Source organism: Zootermopsis nevadensis, unplaced genomic scaffold, assembly GCF_977971745.1.
Source record: "Zootermopsis nevadensis isolate Lab colony 2312 unplaced genomic scaffold, Znev_1.0 Znev_ptg000009l, whole genome shotgun sequence".
Lineage (NCBI taxonomy): Eukaryota > Metazoa > Arthropoda > Insecta > Blattodea > Termopsidae > Zootermopsis > Zootermopsis nevadensis.
The window spans coordinates 4,911,100-4,931,067 of NW_028259141.1; the positions used below are offsets into that span (position 1 = coordinate 4,911,100).

General features: G+C 39.7%; 1 protein-coding gene across 18 annotated transcripts in view; it reads left to right on the forward strand.

The window, feature by feature from the left end:
• The window catches only part of LOC110833927 (coiled-coil domain-containing protein AGAP005037), a 412,755-nt gene that overhangs the window by 5,922 nt on the left and 386,865 nt on the right, over positions 1-19,968 (forward strand). Inside the window, exon 1 of one of the 18 annotated variants that reach the window (XM_087345615.1) lies at positions 8,031-8,160. The exons of the other annotated variants lie outside the window; for them this stretch is intronic. The gene's annotated coding sequence lies outside the window, so the exon portion shown is untranslated. Of the gene's footprint in view, positions 1-8,030; positions 8,161-19,968 lie in introns of those variants that run through there. 18 annotated transcript variants of the gene reach the window in all.

Genomic DNA, 19,968 nt, shown 5'->3' on the forward strand with positions numbered 1-19,968 from the left:
TTTTTACATTTTCTGCGGTAGCGTATATAACCTATGTGATTGAAACAACGTCTTAAAATAATGGTTGAACCAAGAGTACGTTGGTTGAAATTTGATATTGACCGCAGGAAGCCGAAGTTCGTCTAAATATTATTTAAGAATTCAGTCCGTACCGCAGAGAAAACGCTACACTTAATACGAAATTAAAACATTAAAATTAAATGTTGCTGTATGTAGAAGCATCTGGTATTTGCTGTTGGGCTTTAAATGGTTAATGTCTTGAGAGAGGTTTCGTCTGTTCATGTACTTTCCCAAGGTCAAGCTATTACATCATCACGCACATTTTACACGACGGATCTGGGGCATGAAGTCAGCGGTGGTGAAGGATCAGCTTCTGATAAACATGTCTTATCAGCTATGCCTCTTGGCAGGAGATTTTAATTAGCGTCATTACACAGTACAGCTGTGGGTTGCGAACGAAACGAGATGTTCAAATGGTTTATTACAACGTTAGCTGCCGCTAGAGGTCTGCACGGGTTGAAATTTGGGACTGGCCCCGATTAAAGCCCGATCTATTTACAATCTGCCCTGATCAACGTATCGAAAATGCATGATTCTTTCATTGCATAAATGCCAGTAATCAAATGAAATACTGGTACTTGTGGGTTATCGGGACACATCGCTTTAAAAATAAGTTAGGTTAGATTAGGTCAATGTGTGTGGATAAATGACATATACTTGAAAGTTATTATATTTTATTTCAATAAAGGACAAATTATTATATTTTATTTGGATATGCATGAGATGTTAATTGTTGTTACAACCTGTCACCGGAGGCCAAAATTCGCTTATAGATTTTAGAATCGTTTTAAAAATATCGCCGTTAGCATTTGTACGCCGCCACATGAACAACCGGGTATACGCATGCGCAGTTTTCCATCCAATCCAAGTCCAGATATTCGACTCTCCCGTTTTGTGTCCCGTTAACGAAAAAGTACCGAAATACTTAACGAAGTGCTAAGAACATACCGGTTTATTTTAGCACATTAGGGACGCTATAAATATTTTGGATGCCATGTTTGTGATTTGTCTCGAAATATTTCTAGGGGCTACAGGCACGAAATTTCCCGAGAAAATGAGGTCTATGGGCTTTGAGGTTTGGGGTTTTGTGCAATTTGATTGCGGAATCTGTTTCACGAACGTAAGATGACCGCAACCACGAAGGAACTTTACAATTTGCACGCTTTATCTCTAGAACTGTCAAATGAATATTCATTGGGACTTGTAGCGCGCATAGAAAAATTGTAAACGTACACAAGAGTTTTTTTTTAAACATAAAGAGAAAAGAGCACCTGGGGTCATCTAGATGTAGATGGGAGGATGGATAATCAAACTGAATTATTTTTAACTGTGTGAACCGGATTGATCTGGCTAACACTTGAGCGCATTGGCGGACTCTTCTGAAGATAATGGTGATAGACTTTCCGGTTAAACTACGGAATACGAGGTGCGATCGGAAAGTTTCCAGACTGCGCGTATAAAAACCCGTACACTTATCTCAGGTATTAAATTCATCCATAACCCTCGAAGTAGTTCCCCTGGGAGTGAACACAACGATCCCAGCGCCGCTGCCAAGCCTGGAAGCATCCCTGGAAATCTTTCTTTGTCAGCCTGTCAAGCACCATCTGCGATTCTGCCTGAATCTCTTCTATCGTCTCAAATCTCCTTCCCTTTAGCTGAATTTTCATCTTTGGGAAGAGGAAGAAGTCACACGGAGCTTAGAGAGGAAGTTGGGGTCGGTTCTTGCAAGATCTTTGAGCTCCTGACAAACGAGAAGTCGATTCTGTTTCTGGTCCTCAGACAGGATGCGTCGCATGTGGAGTTCTTCCTTTAGAATCAGCTGACAGGTCCCATAGCCTATCCCAACAATGTCGCACAAGTCGTTGATGGTACGACGTCGATCTTCGTGAATGGCCTGCCGAATCTTCGTAACATTTTCGGGCGTTGTGCTCGAAGATGGTCGTCCAGAACGCTCGTCATCATCGACAGAGGTTCGGCCATTTTTAAAACGTGAATGCCACACAAAAGTTTGTGCACGACCCATTGCGGACTCCCCAAATGCTTGCGTTAGCATTTCATAGGTTTCCGTAGCCGTTTTGGCGAGTCTTTGGCAAAATTTGATGCACACGCCATTCCGAAATCGCAGGAGGGTCGGTGTAATGCACTACCAAAACGCCCGTAACTAAGAAACAAATGCTAATTCGATGATGCCGGCTGGCACACTGATTCACTATGAATGTAGGCCGCACCCCCTAGCGGCAGAAGCTCGTACTACATCCGGTTCGCCCGCTATTGACACAGTCTTGAAACTTTCCGATCGCACCTCGTATCTCTTGCTTCTTTCAACAACCATCGTCAACATAAAGAAGACTGCGTAGAACCGAACTATCGATACCCGTTCGATATTAGGATGGTTGGGTCACCCACTGTCGATCTTGGTGTAGTGGTGACAAAAGAAGTCTCTTCCCCGCCAGGAGCCAAACCTCGGTTGTCTAGCAAAGTTCCGGTCTCGGCCGGTTGTGTGCTGTGTCAAGCTCATATGACAATAAATTAAATGATTAACTTTATGCCTTTAGATATATTTAATAGTCGCCGACTCACCTTATTCCAAGTACCAGTAAATAACTTGATATATCACATATCCACAGTGATCCATCACCACTAGATGAGAAGTATTTATCCTGAAAATGGTTTTCGTCTGGGTTGTTATACCATGCAGTTTGGAATATGTTTTCCGACGTTTCAGACGTGCTTTGTGCCTCAAACATAAAGGCGATTGATTATGGATACAGCAGTCGCTTTTGAAACGTCGGTGAAGTTCACAGCGTAACAACTCAGAAGACGGCCATAAAAACATGAGCTCTAAAAAATTTTATCATGTTTTTACGTATTCGGACATCGCGCTAGGACAAAAGCAACCCACTCAGAGAACGACCCTGAGGGTAAGAACGTCTACCGACTGCTAGTTCGGCAAGGCAGATCTCGTCTTCACGTGTGCCTTATCGACGAATTACCTTTATGACGTAATCGAATCGTCAGGCGTGACCAAGGTTAAAGTCTGGATTTGTTCTTTTAGTTCAGACGTCGGGCATTCTCGCGTTGTGTTACGTTTATCTACTTGCCACTGGCAGTTCTCCGGTTGCCCCCATGAAGAAAACACGTCTTACCAGACCTCCTGATTGTTACTACCCATTTTGATAGCAAATAACACTTATTTCTCTTCAACGCGGTGGTTTTGGCGTGAGCCTGCAGGTATTCATTAATAAGACGCCTTGTAGTTATTGATTTAACGTAAACATTAAGCTAAACCCTCTGCCCACGACGACAGGTAGGCGACTGCCAAATATTGACGACATCAACAAGACGTGTTTTAAAATTAATTATTTGGTTTTTCCGTCAAATCACAATGTATTTAAAATAAGATAATTAAAATATCATTCTGTGTTCCATATCGAATAATCGATTTACAATTGGATTATTCGATTATTCGATATGGAACACAGAATGATATTTTAATTATTTTAATTATCTTATTTTAAATACATTGTGATTTGATGGAAAAACCAAATAATTAATTTTAATTTAATAAGTCACAATATGACGCAACTACACTATCTTAAGACGTGTTTTGTGGTAGTTTGGTCTTCAACATAGGTAGTGACGTGGTGCACACATTTTTGCGGGCCACTGGTTGAAAACTCCCTTTTTATTTCATAATCGGGAGGCTTATTTAGCAATAGTTTGCTGGCTTACGTCACGATGTTGTATTTCGAAGACACAGACATTAAACTTGACACATCACGCGAATACAATTGTAATTACACGTACCGTTTCTTTGTGTACGTAACTTTTTTTTAGCATGTGATCAATATGGTGATTGTATTCAAACTGAAGTGTGTTTGCATACTGTGCGTTAGTCACTCAAAGAAAATATGCAAAAGTCACTTTTATTGTAGAAGAGTCTAATAGGCCTTTCAAACATAAAACATGATGGTTCCGAAACTGTTCTGCCAGATTTACTTGTGTCATAGTTGTTTACTAACCCAGAAGCTACTTTGTACAATATTTTACGCAGATGTTTTTGTAACGTGTGAAAATAAAATGACATGGCGTTGCATCGGACGCAATTACTATATAATAAATATATATTATTTAAATCTTGTCCGTCTAATCACAATAAAGTCTTATTAAATATTAATATATTACAGTAATTAAAATTTAAAATATTAAATGATGTTCTTTATCGAAATATTCGATTTACATTAGACCATCATTTTTTCACGACATGTTTCAGTTCCTAAAAGAACTTATCTTCAGGTGTATATAATTATATAAAGATTCAAATTAATAATAACTTAAATACAATTTCTATATATTATTTTAGTGTACATTTTTATCAGATGTTTATCAGATATCAAACGATGTTCTTTTCCAGATTTTATTCCATTTTAATAACATATTCGATGTTCTTCTGTATATGTATATAATGCTCAATATGACTTTAGTGTGGGTGAACGTTTTTTGTTGTTTTTGTATCAGCCTGTAATGTAAATAATATAAAGACTAAATGAATATTAATAAAGTAGAAAATAAAATAATATATTGAAATAATGAAATATAATTTTGAAACATACCAGAAATGAAAGTTGTAGAGGAGTTACATCTGTATAATACTTAAATTTTGTATTTCCGTTGATGTTAGTAGGGCCGGCGTTTTACCGGGCGTTTTTCTATGAAATTACGTACGGAATTTCTTTTACGAGGCTTTTGTGGTCGCAATGAAAGGGTAGCAGTGAAAAAGAGAGAAGTTTTTGTCGGGGTCTGATTACAGTTGCTCATCTAGTCTTCGTGTTTTATGGAACTATAAGGTTCATTACAGCGTTCACAAAAGGCTGGCATTGGTACCAAATTAATGGAGGCAACATCCTCTCAGGTTTTGTCTTAAAAATCCGTCCATTTACGCCTAGGATTTTAAAGTAGTGTCTTCCATTTTGATTTTTGGGCTACAGATTCAAATGCATTTTGTCGTATCCCTCCGGGGTTTAAATTTCCCGCCTATGTCATCGTCCGTGGTTTTAATCATCCAGTAATGCAGTTTTGTTGAAGAATGCAGACGTCACTTCCTTTTAAACTCAGATGTTCTCGTCCAAAATTATTCTTTGTCAGGACTTTTTCCATCGTCTGTTCTTTAAAATCACGACGTTTCGGAGGCTGGTTCTGTCTCCGTCTTCAGGTGAGATGTACCTACTTTGTTGGGTCCCTTAGATAGAGTCTCTGTCCCCTCCCGAAGGTTAATATAAAAATTCAAAATTTTGTACGAATGCGGTAAGACGCTACTAAACTTATTTCCACACACAACTCTTCATCTCTTACCAAATATCTTTCCTTCACCGTTACCAGAAAGACGAGTGGGCACTGCATGGGGACCTTCGTAGCGACAAATTTATGTTCCGCCCGTTAAATGTAGTCTCTCACTATTCCCAACGTTGTCTTTTTTCTCTGTGCCTCGGATTTAAAGGCTTGAGGGCACGTAGAATGTATAAAATACGAACTTGGTGTGAAGTCCTTTGTTACGCCACTGTGTTCCCGATTTATTTGTTGGGAAACACGAGACTTTTTTTTTTAACTTTCAGAAATCAGCTGCGCGATTAGCCATGTTGTACAGTCAGCAGCCCGAAAAAAATGTACAAACTCAATGACTTGTACAGTATTTGGAGCGTGTCTGTTTTTATAAAATACGCCTTTCTATTAGATTAACACTGGCTGATACATTTCGACTCACCCACAGAAAATTGTAAGATTTTATGTTCTCACGACGATGAGCCCGAAGACGGCTGTCTTCGGGGTTGTTGCGTCGTGTAGTCTGGTAGAAGTTTAGCGACGGTTCAGAGGTCCCTACTACCTCCATCATCAGGGCTGTATTTCGTTTAATGCATAAATGCGAGTTCTTGAAAGAATTGTTTAACGACGCTGGAAAAATCATGCTATTTTGGCGTTTGAGGAAGGGCACGAATACATCATGGTGTTATCTGTACAGGGTGTCCCAAAAAATATATTCATTATTATACGAAATGTTACTTTTTACCGATATTTATGTGTTGTGTTTACGGAATACATAGACGTTGGTCGTTTTGAACACCTTCACTAGATCAAAGTGTTAATGCTGTCGTATGTAATGGTTTAGTATATTGAAATATCTTTATTTCATTCATTGAATGTGAGTGTGCATCATTTTGGAACAACGTGTGTTTGTGGGTGGGGGCAACTACGAAAATTCCCCGAGAAAATCATGTATGTTGGATTTATTTCCAGAGCCGAACTGTGTCACTTTATCTTTACGAAAATGGAATTTCCCGAAAAAAAACCCAAGTGTTCTACATGATAATATATTTTATAATATAATACAATATAATATGGTAAATATTATAATATTTCTATATAATATTTATTATTTGTCTAGTGTGTGCCTCTGTGTGAGAAAGTACATAAAAATTATAAGTGTAATAAAAAATCCAAGAATGTGTGAACATGTATGAAATAAATAGTCAATAGTATATTTAATAAGTTACAATGAAACTGTTTTTATTAATAACCCGCCAGCCCACAGCCGATAAGAACGGGCGAACTTAACCCTTGGTCTTGACAGACTGCGTTATTAACCGCTGATTTAAGGGATAAATATTCCTTGTAAATTATTATAATTTATTATTTTCATTCAATATGTATATATCTGGTAGTTTGGATTAAATATGTGTATTTTCACATCCTGAAATTGCAAATATTACAATTAAATAACGTGCCTTGGTACGTTAGTAACACAACTTCCGGTCGATTTGGGGATTCCATTCTTCGCCGACCACATCAGAGCACCGATTGAGTTTCGACCCAAAGGTGGCATGGAGAACCCCTTAGTTCGGCAACGTGGAAAGCATTTTTGGCGACCAAGGGCTGACTGAGGTCCCCCTCGGCCAACGCTGTCGCCGAAAAGATTGTCAGATCGGCGCGAAGAGTGCAGTCTAACTTCTTGGCTGTCCTGGTGGAGAGTTTCCTCAGTTGTGTAATTGAAAAGGGCCTTTGCACGGCGAAGACTCCGTACAAGGCATCTTTCACCATTTCCAGCGATGCGTTTGCACACACAGGAATGGTCTAACAGCAACTGACGATGTCTTGAGCTTGGTTGGTTGTTTTGATTGAACGTGTTTGTTTCAGTCACTTGTTTTCATTAAATTGTTGGCGAGTATCTCGTGGTTTCATTGCCCCACGTCCTTCCTGGTCTGCTAAGCGTGTCTAGACAGTCCGGTGCTCGAACGAGAGACCGTATGCTGTGCTTTGTGGTTATAAAAAAGGGATGTGACGTCACAGCGCCGTGATTCCTGATGCAAGTTGGCAGACATCACTTCTCTTTCAGTGGCGAAGTCGGTTTTGAAGTGATGTTGGGTACGTGAAAGCAAAATGTATAGAAATGTTCACCGGTTCAGAACCTGGAACTTTTCTTTCTTTATTTTTAATGTAGAATAATTTTTGCGTTTCGCAGTTTTTTTAAAGGTTTGTGGCAACCCTGCGCCATTTTTCCAAAAGCATGTGCTCACTTCGTGTCTGTGTCACATTTTGGTAATTCTCGCATTGTTTTTTTTTAGACATAATGCTATTGCACGCTTAATAGACTACAGTATAGTGTAAACATAACTTTTATATGCACTGGGAAAACAAAAAAATCGTGTGACTCGCTTTATTGCGGTGGTCTGGAACCGAACCCGCAATATCTCCGAGGTATGCCTGTAATGTTATTTTTACAAGATACCCCTCAATTTTAAATGGCCGTCTTTGCGTTGTTACAAACTTGGCGTCTGTCCGTAATTGCCTCTGCTCTAACCGATGATCACCGTGTCTCGAGGGCTTCACTTGCGCTATCACCAGACTGTCTCTCCAGTCCCCCCCGCCCTCCCGGTATGTCTTAATGACGTAGGAACACTACGACTGGCTCTGAGTTGCGGTGATAGATTCTTTCCAGTCAGTGGCTTCAATTCTGTGCTGTGCTGTTGAATTTATCTTATCATTTCAGTATTAACGATCGTGTGTGGTGCCAGTGTTTGATACGGAATTTGCAAACACGTGTTAACGGTAAGTTCGCAGTTTACACACTCCTCGTGACGAATGTGTGTGTCCTGTGTATAATAATTGTTTTGCAACTAGTGAACCAATTCCCGGCGTCGGACCAAGAATACTGTTGTTGCTTATGCGTGAATTTTTTTTTCGGTTTAAATTGTAAGAAAAGTTTTTGTTTTTAGTGTTAATATATCCCTGAAAGGATGTCTTATGTAGGTTGGCAAGCATGGGCGCCATTTGTCGGTTCCTTCGTTCAACTGTTACTTTCTTCAGTTCTGATTTACCTACGGAGCGCTGGAGTTTGCATTATCATTTACAACGCGTAGGAAATAGATTTCTGCTGGCGTTCTTTGCACAATTTAAACGAAATTAAGTCATATAGGGCTGGTAATGTATGTCTATCTGTCCATTCGTGTGATTAATATCGAGAATAGTTGGTCGGATTTTGACGAACTGAAATCGTAACACGTTTTAAATTTTTACAATCGATATTGTTAACATGGCGGAACGCACAACTTTGTGAGGAGTTTGCGACGCCAGCGCCACTGAGTATAGGGGCACATGATATTAGATCTTTGAATTACACAACTTCGGTGCAGTAATTCTCTGTGATAAGTAAAACAGCAAAATGACAGATACATGAAATATTAATAAAAATCTCAAATGGCCAGATTTCGATTCTTTGACCACCTGCCACGAGGATAACTTGCAATCTGTCACACTGTTTTACGGCAGAAATCCACACTATTTGTAAGGTTTGAAATAAAATTTACGAAAGGTGATTATCGTTTTATTTTCTTAATAATTGTTATTAAAAATGAGCACGTTAAGAGATATTTCAATATATATAGTCGGAAATTCATTGACTTTTGTATTAGTTTGTAATATAAATGGGAACAGTCCAGGCCCCTTGTTTTAATCTATGCTGTTCTCTCAAGTTTCCCACAAAGAAATAAACCAACGTTTAAAACGTATGCTCATGCATGTCTGTGAAAATAGGTAAGAAGTATATGAACTGTGTTGCAATTCGCTCCAGTTTGATTTATGAACAAGAACAGTTCATGAATATATCATATGCTGAGATAAGCTACTCTCCTGGTCGATGCTGATGGCAACGGTTGCGCATTCATTTACGAACGTAATTCGTTTGGCGAAAAGTGTTCGTCAGGTGAAAATACGTAAGTCGAAAATGAGATCTTCATTTGTTTCAATGTGGAAAATTCTTGTTGGTTCCCTACCGCTGGAAAAAGTGCCCTATTTTTTGCATATGTGAAAATAATGTACAATAAAAATTAGAATTGCATTACGTCTTGTATAGTTGTTACCTATTTAACCATGTAAATAATTACTGAAATGTTAAATCGAACGTGTAAATTGTAGAGGAGGTTGTATTCCTCCGCGTTCTTTCCTCGTGAAGCGGAATCTGGGCCCGTGGATGAAGGTCAATTACTCACTGTAGCAAAACTGAAAAATATGTATTCATTGTCATGGTTCATTGTGACGAAAATTCGCAAATTGGAAAGTTTCAGAACAGGCTGATACGTCTTACACGTGATGGTAATTTTTATACCGCGTAGGTGCATTAAGAACGCAAAGGAACATAGAACGGACCTGGTGACTATGACATCATTATGCACCGTTTTGTTTTGGAGTTATTCTTGATATGTGTTTTTTCTTGGCACAAACGAAGAAACTCCAAATTCTAAACGTGTGATATGTAAAAATAGTACAGAGTTTTAAAAATTTAATGTTGTGTAAAAAAAATTAAATCTGTCCCACTATACGCCATGTCGGCGCATGAGGGGAGAGGAGCTATAGCTCCTACTCTTTCTGAACTCCGACACTAGATGGGAGTGAGGTGTCAGTGTCACGCCTCAGCCGTGCATTACCACCGAGGAAGGACCCCAGTACCCACTGGACAGGAGGCTGGGTGGGTCCCAGAACTGGCCTGAATGCACAGGCTAGAGGAAAAATCCCCTGCCTCTGTCGGGGATCGAACCTCGGTTGTCCAGTCTCTAGTTTGTCACTGTACTGACTGAGTACCCCGGTTAGCCTACCATCGGTTATCCTACATTCCGTTTTATCCGACGCGCCGTGTCGGAACGCTCCATTTTATCGACAGTCATCTCAGTATGTATCGGAATGAATCGCAATAATTAAACTGTATTTTGTTAATTATTATTTTCGTTTCTGGGATTTCTTAATTTGATGCCGTATTTTATTTTATTAATAATTTAATAATATAGCAAATTGAGTAACAGATCGAGTTGGTATTTATCATCTTCATTTGACTTTTGTATTCGACATTTTCGATTATCCGACCGCCCTTAGGTCCACAGTTGTAGACTTTTAATATTATGACATTTGTGTTAGAATGTATTCTTAATACCGCCTTTTAAAATATTTAATCCTGTAGATTTTGTGTTGAAATATTGACTAAAGTATTTCGCATCGAGGTGTAGAGATTTTTTCAACTTACAGCAGTTTTTTTTTCTGTATCAGGTGATACGTTACGACAGGAATTGACGTGTCGAACACATTTACATGGTTTTAATTGTTAACTCGTCGTACATTGTGCACGGAAACGTTTATAACTGGTGAGTCACGGGAAATTATCCTCTTCAGCTCATTGCAATGCAATGCCAACTGTTCTACTACTTTGTTTGTACAGTGCAACGTTCACATATTCAAATTTATCTAACATTTTACATCTATTCTATTTACTGGTTGAAAGATTATTTTATAACCAGAGACAGGAATTTATTTCTACGGAGGTTTCAGAGGTACTTATTGCCTTGATCATCAGGTCACCAACAGAAAATCGACCGTTTTGCTTCAGACCATCGCCAGATCCCAGCATGGTTGTCACCGTAGTCTCATTTGCATTTCTTGCTACCAACTCACAAATTTTCCGCATTGCAAGAACGGTGCACTCAATCAGTGAAGCGTGACGGACATTGGCTGCTATATTACGAGTAGATAACCTTTATTCCAAGGTCAAGCGATGAATCGATTCTGTATCAGTGGAGTCTGTAAAAAGATGAAGAATTTCGGAACTCAGTTATGAATCGCAAGAGACCAGAGCCAGACCAGTGATAGCAATTTTACGTTGCAACCACATCAAACTCCATAGATTACTTGTAAAAGGCAAAATAAATCAGTAGGATGTTAGAATAATAGATGGCGGTTTGCTAACGTTTCAGAGGTCCTTGCTACCTCCATCATCAGGGCGATGTATTCGCAGTAAATGAACATAAATGCTGATGAAGTAAGTAAAACAACAAAGTATGCAGATGAAAAATATGTTTACTCCAATGGAGTACAGCTTTCTGCTCGTGTTTATTTAACGATTTGGTAGAAATTAACCGGGCACTGTGTATATTCATACGTAATGTCAGAAATGTGGTGTCCTGTGTAGGTAAAAGGTCATGTATCGGGCGGATAAACCCTTCCTAAGAATCCTACCATAGTTCTTGAAATACAGCGCTTTCAGTATTAAATAATAATAAACGCGACTGTCACTTATCGGCTCGCGGCGGGAAATGCATGACTCACCGCCAAGAGATGTAAGATTTTCCTTGTTACGATATCGAGTATCGCTCCATAAAGACTATAAAATCAACTTATATGAATGATATGAGGTGCTGAAACTTGTATTCTTGTGACAGTTGCTTTTGGTTTACTTTAGTTAATTTATGAATTGGAACAAGCTTTTTTTTAGGCCTGATCTGTGAAAAAGGAGATATTACAGAGACTGGTCAATGCAAAGTTTAACATAATTCAGGATCCTCTTAATATTCCTTTGATAATATTTCTATGGTAATATTTTTTAATTGGTATACTGTATGGTGGATTGAAATCGAATATTCTTTTACCATTCCGATGTTGTCTTGCAGGAAAGATTTACCGTAAATACTTATTTAAACTCTGTAACTATGTTCCTGGTAACGAGAGCTCTAATCAGCGTCACGTTATTTTAATACAATATTTATGGCGATGAGTTAATAAAATATCAAATTATTACGTTTTTTCAAAATATTAAGAATCTGTTTGGTTGGTGGAACAATATCGCAGACAGTAAACATGATTTTGTAAGTTACTGTAAATAAATGGCGATTTTTTTTTGTTTTTTTAATTACTGCAAAGTATATATATATATATACACCTACGTTTGGATACGTTAAGCTGGGCCCACTTGTGACCCATCCACCAGTGAATTATCAGCCTCCTTCTTAGAGAAGTCATGAAGAGTTGATTGCCTTGCCCAAAGCGTTTGCCCCTGAAACATTTAATAGAAAAAAGAAATAGAATAAAACCATCCATTGAAAAACTTGTCCCAGAACATGGAGTGTAAAGGGGGAACGTTTAATACGCAGCATCGCGGAGAAGACGTGTCTAGCGGTGGGCTGTGATATTGAAAGGTCGTTTTAGTGTCCACAGCGAATAACAAGGACTCACAAAGGAAGATCACGTGGGCACAGACGTAAAAACGGAAGCTTTTCATAAACAGCTGATGCCTTGTTTTGATAACTCCAAGTGATCAGTTTGCTTGTAAACAGTGATCCTGTTCGTGGATAACTAAAGACCTGATGGGGACGCAAGAGTGCTAATAGTTGGCGTCAATAAATGACTAAAATTATGTATGGCTCACATGTCCTTGATCTGATTACCCAGTGGTATTTGGTCATGACGGAGCTTTATGCGTTTTGTTTCATCCTCCTTGTACCTCCTGTCTGCAGATCCTAAATATTCTCCGTTTACATTATTCTCAGACGCCCACAGTCTGTTTCTGCGTTTGATGACACAACGAGGTTCATTTGCATACAAAATTAACAAGTAAACTTATACATTTATTATCTTTGCTTTTTAGCGTAAGCCAAGATCACTATATGAGCATGTTCTGCCGCTTGTCTGTCGCGCTTTTCAGCCGAAATCGCGTTTCCATCTACCAGTGGCCACGTTAAACATTTTCGTGCTGCCATCTGTCAATGTCCGTGTGAACTGCTTGATTATGAAATTATGGTTGATAATAATACTGCTGATAATCTGATCCTGTTTTTTGTAATTATTTTAATTAATTTGTTGATGAGAACGATTTGATTATGATAATGTTGATTAGTAATTGATTATAAGTCAAGTAAAACTGTCCCACTTTTCGCCATGTGGGCGCTTCGGGGGAGAAGAGGTGTAGCTCCTACTCATTCTTAACCTCGGCATGAGACGGGGGTGATTGGTTAACGTCACACCCCGTCTGCGCTTTATCCCGGGAAAGGACTCTATTACCCATTGGAGTCTGGGTGGGCCCCAGAGCCGGCGTGGACGCAGAAGCTAGAGGAAAAATCCTCTGCCCCCGTCGGGGATCGAACCCCGGTCGTCCAATCCCTAGCCAGTCGCTATACTGACTGAGCTGATGCTGATTATTAAAGACAATCTGATTATAATTTCACAATGACTATTAATTGTTATTCACTCTTTGGTTTGAGAAAAGAACGCCATATGTGCTCTTACTAATCGGTCTCGGTTTTCCTACATCCCAGAAGGCTTGCATCTTCAACAGTGAAAGATGCGTGCGGTGTTTGTTTCATTGTTATTGTTGTTTTATGGAAATGTGACATTCTTCGCTGTGTCGTTCTTTGAAGATCGGTGTTTCGAATACACCACCAAGGATTCTAAGAATTGTGTTGCAAGCTGTCACCAGGCACCGGAAATGTATGTGTCTACAGTACGAGGTGCGATCGGAAAGTTTCCAGACTGCGCCTATAAAAACCCGTACACTTATCTCAGGTATTAAATTCATCCATAACCCTCGAAATAGTTCCCCTGGGAGTGAACACAATGATCCCAGCGCCGCTGCCAAGCCTGGAAGCATCCCTGGAAATCTTTCTTTGTCAGCCTGTCAAGCACCATCTGCGATTCTGTCTGAATCTCTTCTATCGTCTCAAATCTCCTTCCCTTTAGCTGAATTTTCATCTTTGGGAAGAGGAAGAAGTCACACGGAGCTTAGAAAGGAAGTTGGGGTCGGTTCTTGCAAGATCTTTGAGCTCCTGACAAACGAGAAGTCGATTCTGCTTCTGGTCCTCAGACAGGATGCGTCGCATGTGGAGTTCTTCCTTTAGAATCAGCTGACAGGTCCCATAGCCTATCCCAACAACGTCGCACAAGTCGTTGATGGTACGACGTCGATCTTCGTGAATGGCCTGCCGAATCTTCGTAACATTTTCGGGCGTTGTGCTCGAAGATGGTCGTCCAGAACGCTCGTCATCATCGACAGAGGTTCGGCCATTTTTAAAACGTGAATGCCACACAAAAGTTTGTGCACGACCCATTGCGGACTCCCCAAATGCTTGCTTTAGCATTTCATAGGTTTCCATAGGCGTTTTGGCGAGTCTTTGGCAAAATTTGATGCACACGCCATTCCGAAATCGCAGGAGGGTCGGTGTAATGCACTACCAAAACGCCCGTAACTAAGAAACAAATGCTAATTCGATGATGCCGGCTGGCAAACTGATTCACTATGAATGTCGGCCGCACCCCCTAGCGGCAGAAGCTCGTACTACATTCGGTTCGGCCTCTATTGACACAGTCTGAAAACTTTCCGATCGCACCTCGTAAGCCACGCGTCAGTTCAACTGCAATCTCTCTTCAAAGCGAATATTGTAATATTTCTAGAAGCAGACTCTTAGTAGGATACTGACGTTGTGAACGACATACCGCATATTTAACGAAACGTCTGTCTGTCTGTCTGTCTGTCTGTGTAAAATAATGGTTTTATTCGTGCAAGTACCAGTCTGCAGAACAGTGAGAATTTTAAGGGTAGAGCTACCATATTATCTGTGATTAAAATCCATGTAATAGTTTGGTGAATTAATATGTTTGTTTGTAATCGCATATAGAAAGGACAGTAATCAATACAAATAATTTCAATCAAGTGGGACATGTAAGGGCAACGTTTTTGCACAGTACTGATGGAAGTTTATAGTAAAGTTGATTAAATCTAAAGTTTGAAATTTTAGAGGTTAAGTTTAAGATGACTGGAATATGTTTTAATAAAATGTTATGTGGTCATAAATTAGTCACACAATCATTCCTGAATTAATCTGTTTGTTGAAATAATCACCATCTTTTTAGTCATCATCGTCATTCTGTTGTCGTGATCGTACCGGGCCTAGAGCCGAATGGCGTCTTATCCAGCGGCCGAAACTTGAAGTTGACTATTGTCTCTTACTGTTACCTATTATTATGTGATGGACAGGGCATGCAGCACACATGGGATGGTGGGGAAATTTGTACAATATTTTTTTAGGTAATAATCCTGAAGTCGTGTCTTCCAACCGTTTTAATCCTTTTAATCTCGTTTAATAATCTTGTTTAACTTATCTGTTGGCTGTTGCTTGTTTACAATTGGCGGCAGGTGGTGACACCTGCTGTTTCTTTCAAAACTTCCGTCTTCTTCACAAAAAGCCTTGCCTTCTGAAGCACTTGTAACTAGAAGATTATTGTCTTATGAGACGATGGATAGAAAATGTAATTCTATTTAATGCTGATGTGGATGTATGAACTGCAAATTTAATTATTCATTTTTCTGGACTAACTCACTACAGCAACGTTTTCATCGACATTTTCTTAAGTTGTACGGTAAAAATCGCTTCACAGTCGTAAGAATATTGTCTGTGAGATGTGTTATTTTGTACACAGTCATTGTATTGTCTAGAATCTTTAAAATATATAGTGAGACGAACTTTTCAGAGGAGCTTAATGCCACAGATCAGTTTATCACCGTAATAATGGATTCAGATCATCTGAAACGTCGGTCAGTACGCGCCAGATTACATCCAAGAAGAAACCATCTTCAAATCCTTCGCCATAAAAATATCAGATGTTACTTCTCTTACGGGAACTTTTGCATTTTACAAAGTAAAATTATCTAATTTGAATTGATTTTAGGGCTTCGAGTAGGATTGTTGTGCCATCTTCTGGATGTAAATACACAGGATAGCGTCTAAGAATCGAACAGTCACTCGACAAAAAGTCTTACATTAAAGGAGAACAGTTGTCGATTTGTAATCAGTCATATCTTTCAAAGGGCGAATACCGCATCATGAGGGCTTGTGGGACGCGGAGGTGAAGCTCCACATATTCTTAACTCTGGTACAGGTTCGAAGTGAGTGATCGACATGTTCCAGTCGCTTTACTCTTTGGTAAGGAGCTGTTGGTCCTAGATCTATTTGGACATTAAGACGAGGGAAGGCATGTCGTTGATGGGAGTCGAACCCATCACTCCACTCCCAGTTTATTTAGTCAGGTCATGTTACTGACACGAACATGGAATAATATGTAAGTACATTTTGGGAATCAGTGATTAATTCCATGGAGCGGAGTGTTTGTATGTCCAGCTAGTAAAAAAATTGCATTTTGTGGAACCAGAAGGTTTATCGCCGTGTTTACAACAGACTACTAGTTGGCCCTGTATTGAGAAGTATCCTTTGGGACTTAGTAGAAACTGTGTTTCCTGAATTAGTAAATCAGGCCTCTTAAGTTATCGCGTTGTTGAAGTACCATAATGCTCTCTAGAGATACCATTGCGTATCCATCAATCATTACAGGTTTAGGGATTCAGAAGGAAGTGGTATAGGTCCTTCGGAGCTAATGTTATGAAGTTGGATTTAAGAACTCGAGATAGTAACCACACACATTTGTATTTTGTCTACGCTGAAGTCTTGTGAAAACTATGTTAGGAACATGACTGTGGCGTATTCCCCAGAATTTGGCCACTAATTTTGCGGATGACGTCAACGATCAGTGATCTTTCTGTGAGCGGTATGATGGTTGCGTGATGACGTCATCGTGGAGGATTCCCATTGCTCAGATAACCATGGTAACAAAAGACGGACGGAATTTTTTAGGATGCAAGAAATGTACGTTCTTGGTTGTAAGCAGTGATATTTTAAGGTCAAGAACGTATTTGTGTTTCTGTAATATGGTCGTTGAAATTGTCCGATGCAAATGAAAGTCAAAGTGGTTAGGCATTTTTCGGAAGAATTATCCAATATCAAATTTTGTCAAAATCCGTTCTTGGGCTGTTTTATATGTACGGACGGGTATTTTAATTGACGATTCGTGGATTTGTGACCTCGCCTTAGAATGGTCCGTGTTTATTTTTGTGTGGATTTCTGTCACACTTTGCTTCCGTCACGAAATAGACGTTTCTAAAGTTTTGAAGGAGCGACGTCAGTTCACCGGGCGGGGTTCGAATCGGGAACTTAATAATATAAGTCACGCGCTTTCCGTCCTCGGGAAGTCGGAACAGTGATGTCTGTCTGTCATTGTTCATGTCAGCGTTGTATGTATGCAGAATAACGAAGTTTTTAGACTACAGCTAACTCCCGAAACGTCGCATGTATGAAATATTACTGAGGCACTACGACAGTTGTACCTTTCTAGACCTGCGGCTGTATTCGCCGTTTGTTATCGTCTCGCGAGGTGCAAGACGATGCAATGATGACGTATCATTCATACGATATTTCAAGTTACCAAATTATACCAAATTAGGCTTGTTACTGCAAACAGGTTCGAATACTGCTTATTAGTTTTCTGTAAGAAAATCTGTTGTCAGTGAAATACTTGGAACTGCTTTTGTGTCAGAAGAGACGAACGCCGGGTTGAAACTCGTGGCATGCAACGTGCCAAAATTTTAGAATGGCAACTTTTCACGAAGTTAGAGCCAAATCCTGAAACGTCGTTTACGCAGGTAATAATTGGTATTTATGTTTATCAACGTGATGATGGAAGCAATGAGAACCTCTGAAACGTCGGCAAACTTACCAGACTTCACGTTGCATTAACCGTGAACAGAGCCATCTACATGCTGCAGTAAGAACCTGAAATGTCTCATTGGTATTGCTCAAAAAATCTTGGTAGGACTTATGATCCTTTGTTATAAACCTTTGGAAATCTTTTAATATTATTCTGCAGCTCTGCGACAGATGGGATTGAGAACTTGGCTGTCCCCTCTTCGTGAAGCTGGCATTTTTATCAGGTTACTTTGAGCACTATATTCTTATCATGTGGCAGATACCAGGAAATACTTGAAACGTTGATAAGGATTTACAGTCTGTTTCGCTGTCTAGAGTACCTCATAATCCGGCCCACCGTCTTTTTGAAATTGGTGAGACGAAATTTAATTTTTTTAGTACCATCTCGTGGCCCGCAAGCCCGTGAACTGTTTCGACAGTTTATAATAGACTTTAGACAAAGTTTGTGGAGTCGAAAACAGAACGTCTAGGGTACATTTTCTCAGCCTCGCTTGCAAAGATTGAATGTTAAGACCCCCCCCCCCCCCCCCAACGAAACATAATTTTTACCCCTAAATCAGAACATGAATTTATTTTACAGTGCAGAGGCATGACATAAAAAACAGCTCATTAATATTTTTCGTGTACAATTGTACATTCTTGAACAGGTACAAATTCATCACTCACGCCATTGAAATTAATGGCTTTTGTAATATCGTATTCACTGCTAGAAGGACATATGTCCAGTGAAGGATTTAGTCATTAGGTTTATGCATGTCACTCGTTGCATCACGAAAATACAGAGTGTTTCAAAAAGATGTGTACACAGCAGCAACTTTGGTTTCCGCTGGTCAGTTGCTTACGGCTGTGAGGAATTTATTGACATTAAAAAAACACGTGTGTTATATCTTTGGCGGACGTAATATTTATATACATTTTTTGGGAGGTTGTCTTTGTATGGCCTGTTTGTGTTTGCATCGACTGAGGAAACCAGGAAAAACTACAGGATAATTTGTAGCGTGGCTGACAATTGAACTGGGTTCCTGCGAAGCATTACCAATAGAGTATCATGTTTGGTTCAAGTAGGCCTGTTAACATTTTACCGCCAGGATGATGGTTTTCAGGAGGACCAGATGATTCTGTAACAGACTGTGAAATTAAATTCACTGTTGATATAAATGTTCGCTCTTCGTTGACGAATATTCTTTTCAAATAGGTTTTGACGGGTAAAGCGTTCTCTGTTATTTGGGGGGGGGGGGGGCACGTCTACGCTTTGCAAGTCAGTATAGGGTAAAGTCGTGTGTGACGCCCCATCGGTAGAGATGCCCCGGTTTCCATATATCAGAGCCCATGCGCGGGAAAAGTAATTTTCTTTTGTGTATTTCAAGCAGAATACAGACTTATATTTGTTACCTGCCGAGGGTGAAAATTTTTCCGATCGTGGAGTCATAGTGAAAGCGAAGGCAAGGGAACATGTTACTTTCTCACAGTTTCCCATTTTCTTGGCGAGTCACGTGATATCAACTGGGCTTCTCACCCGACACTTTGGATGAGATGCCCTGCACCTCTCTCTCTGTGTTAACTGTGTAGGAACTGCGAAGAATAATTAACGCCTTAGCTGGAGGTCTGTCTATTTCGTTACCATGTAATTACCTTACATTCAGAGCTGCAGATTATAGTAGCCCTATTCATTTTCCTTACCATTGAGTCTTTTTCTCCACACTTGCGAATAAAAGTCCATAACTTTTGTTGCTACTAAGCTTTTTGCGTAATTACTTTCTTACAAACGACGAAACATTCTACCTTCCTCGGTGAAACATTTCTAGTTCTGTTATTCACTCCGCACATAGCATAGTACGACCGTCCACCCGCTCTCGGTTTGCTCCAGCTACCTCAGGGTCTCAGGGTCTCTCATGGCGATCGGACGTAGAAGAAGGTTACAATTGCATCAAAACCTAAGTACATTTATTGCGTAGTTTCTTTTACAGAGTTTTTTTATTCAGTGTTCTGTCTGACGACAGGTCCATATGAA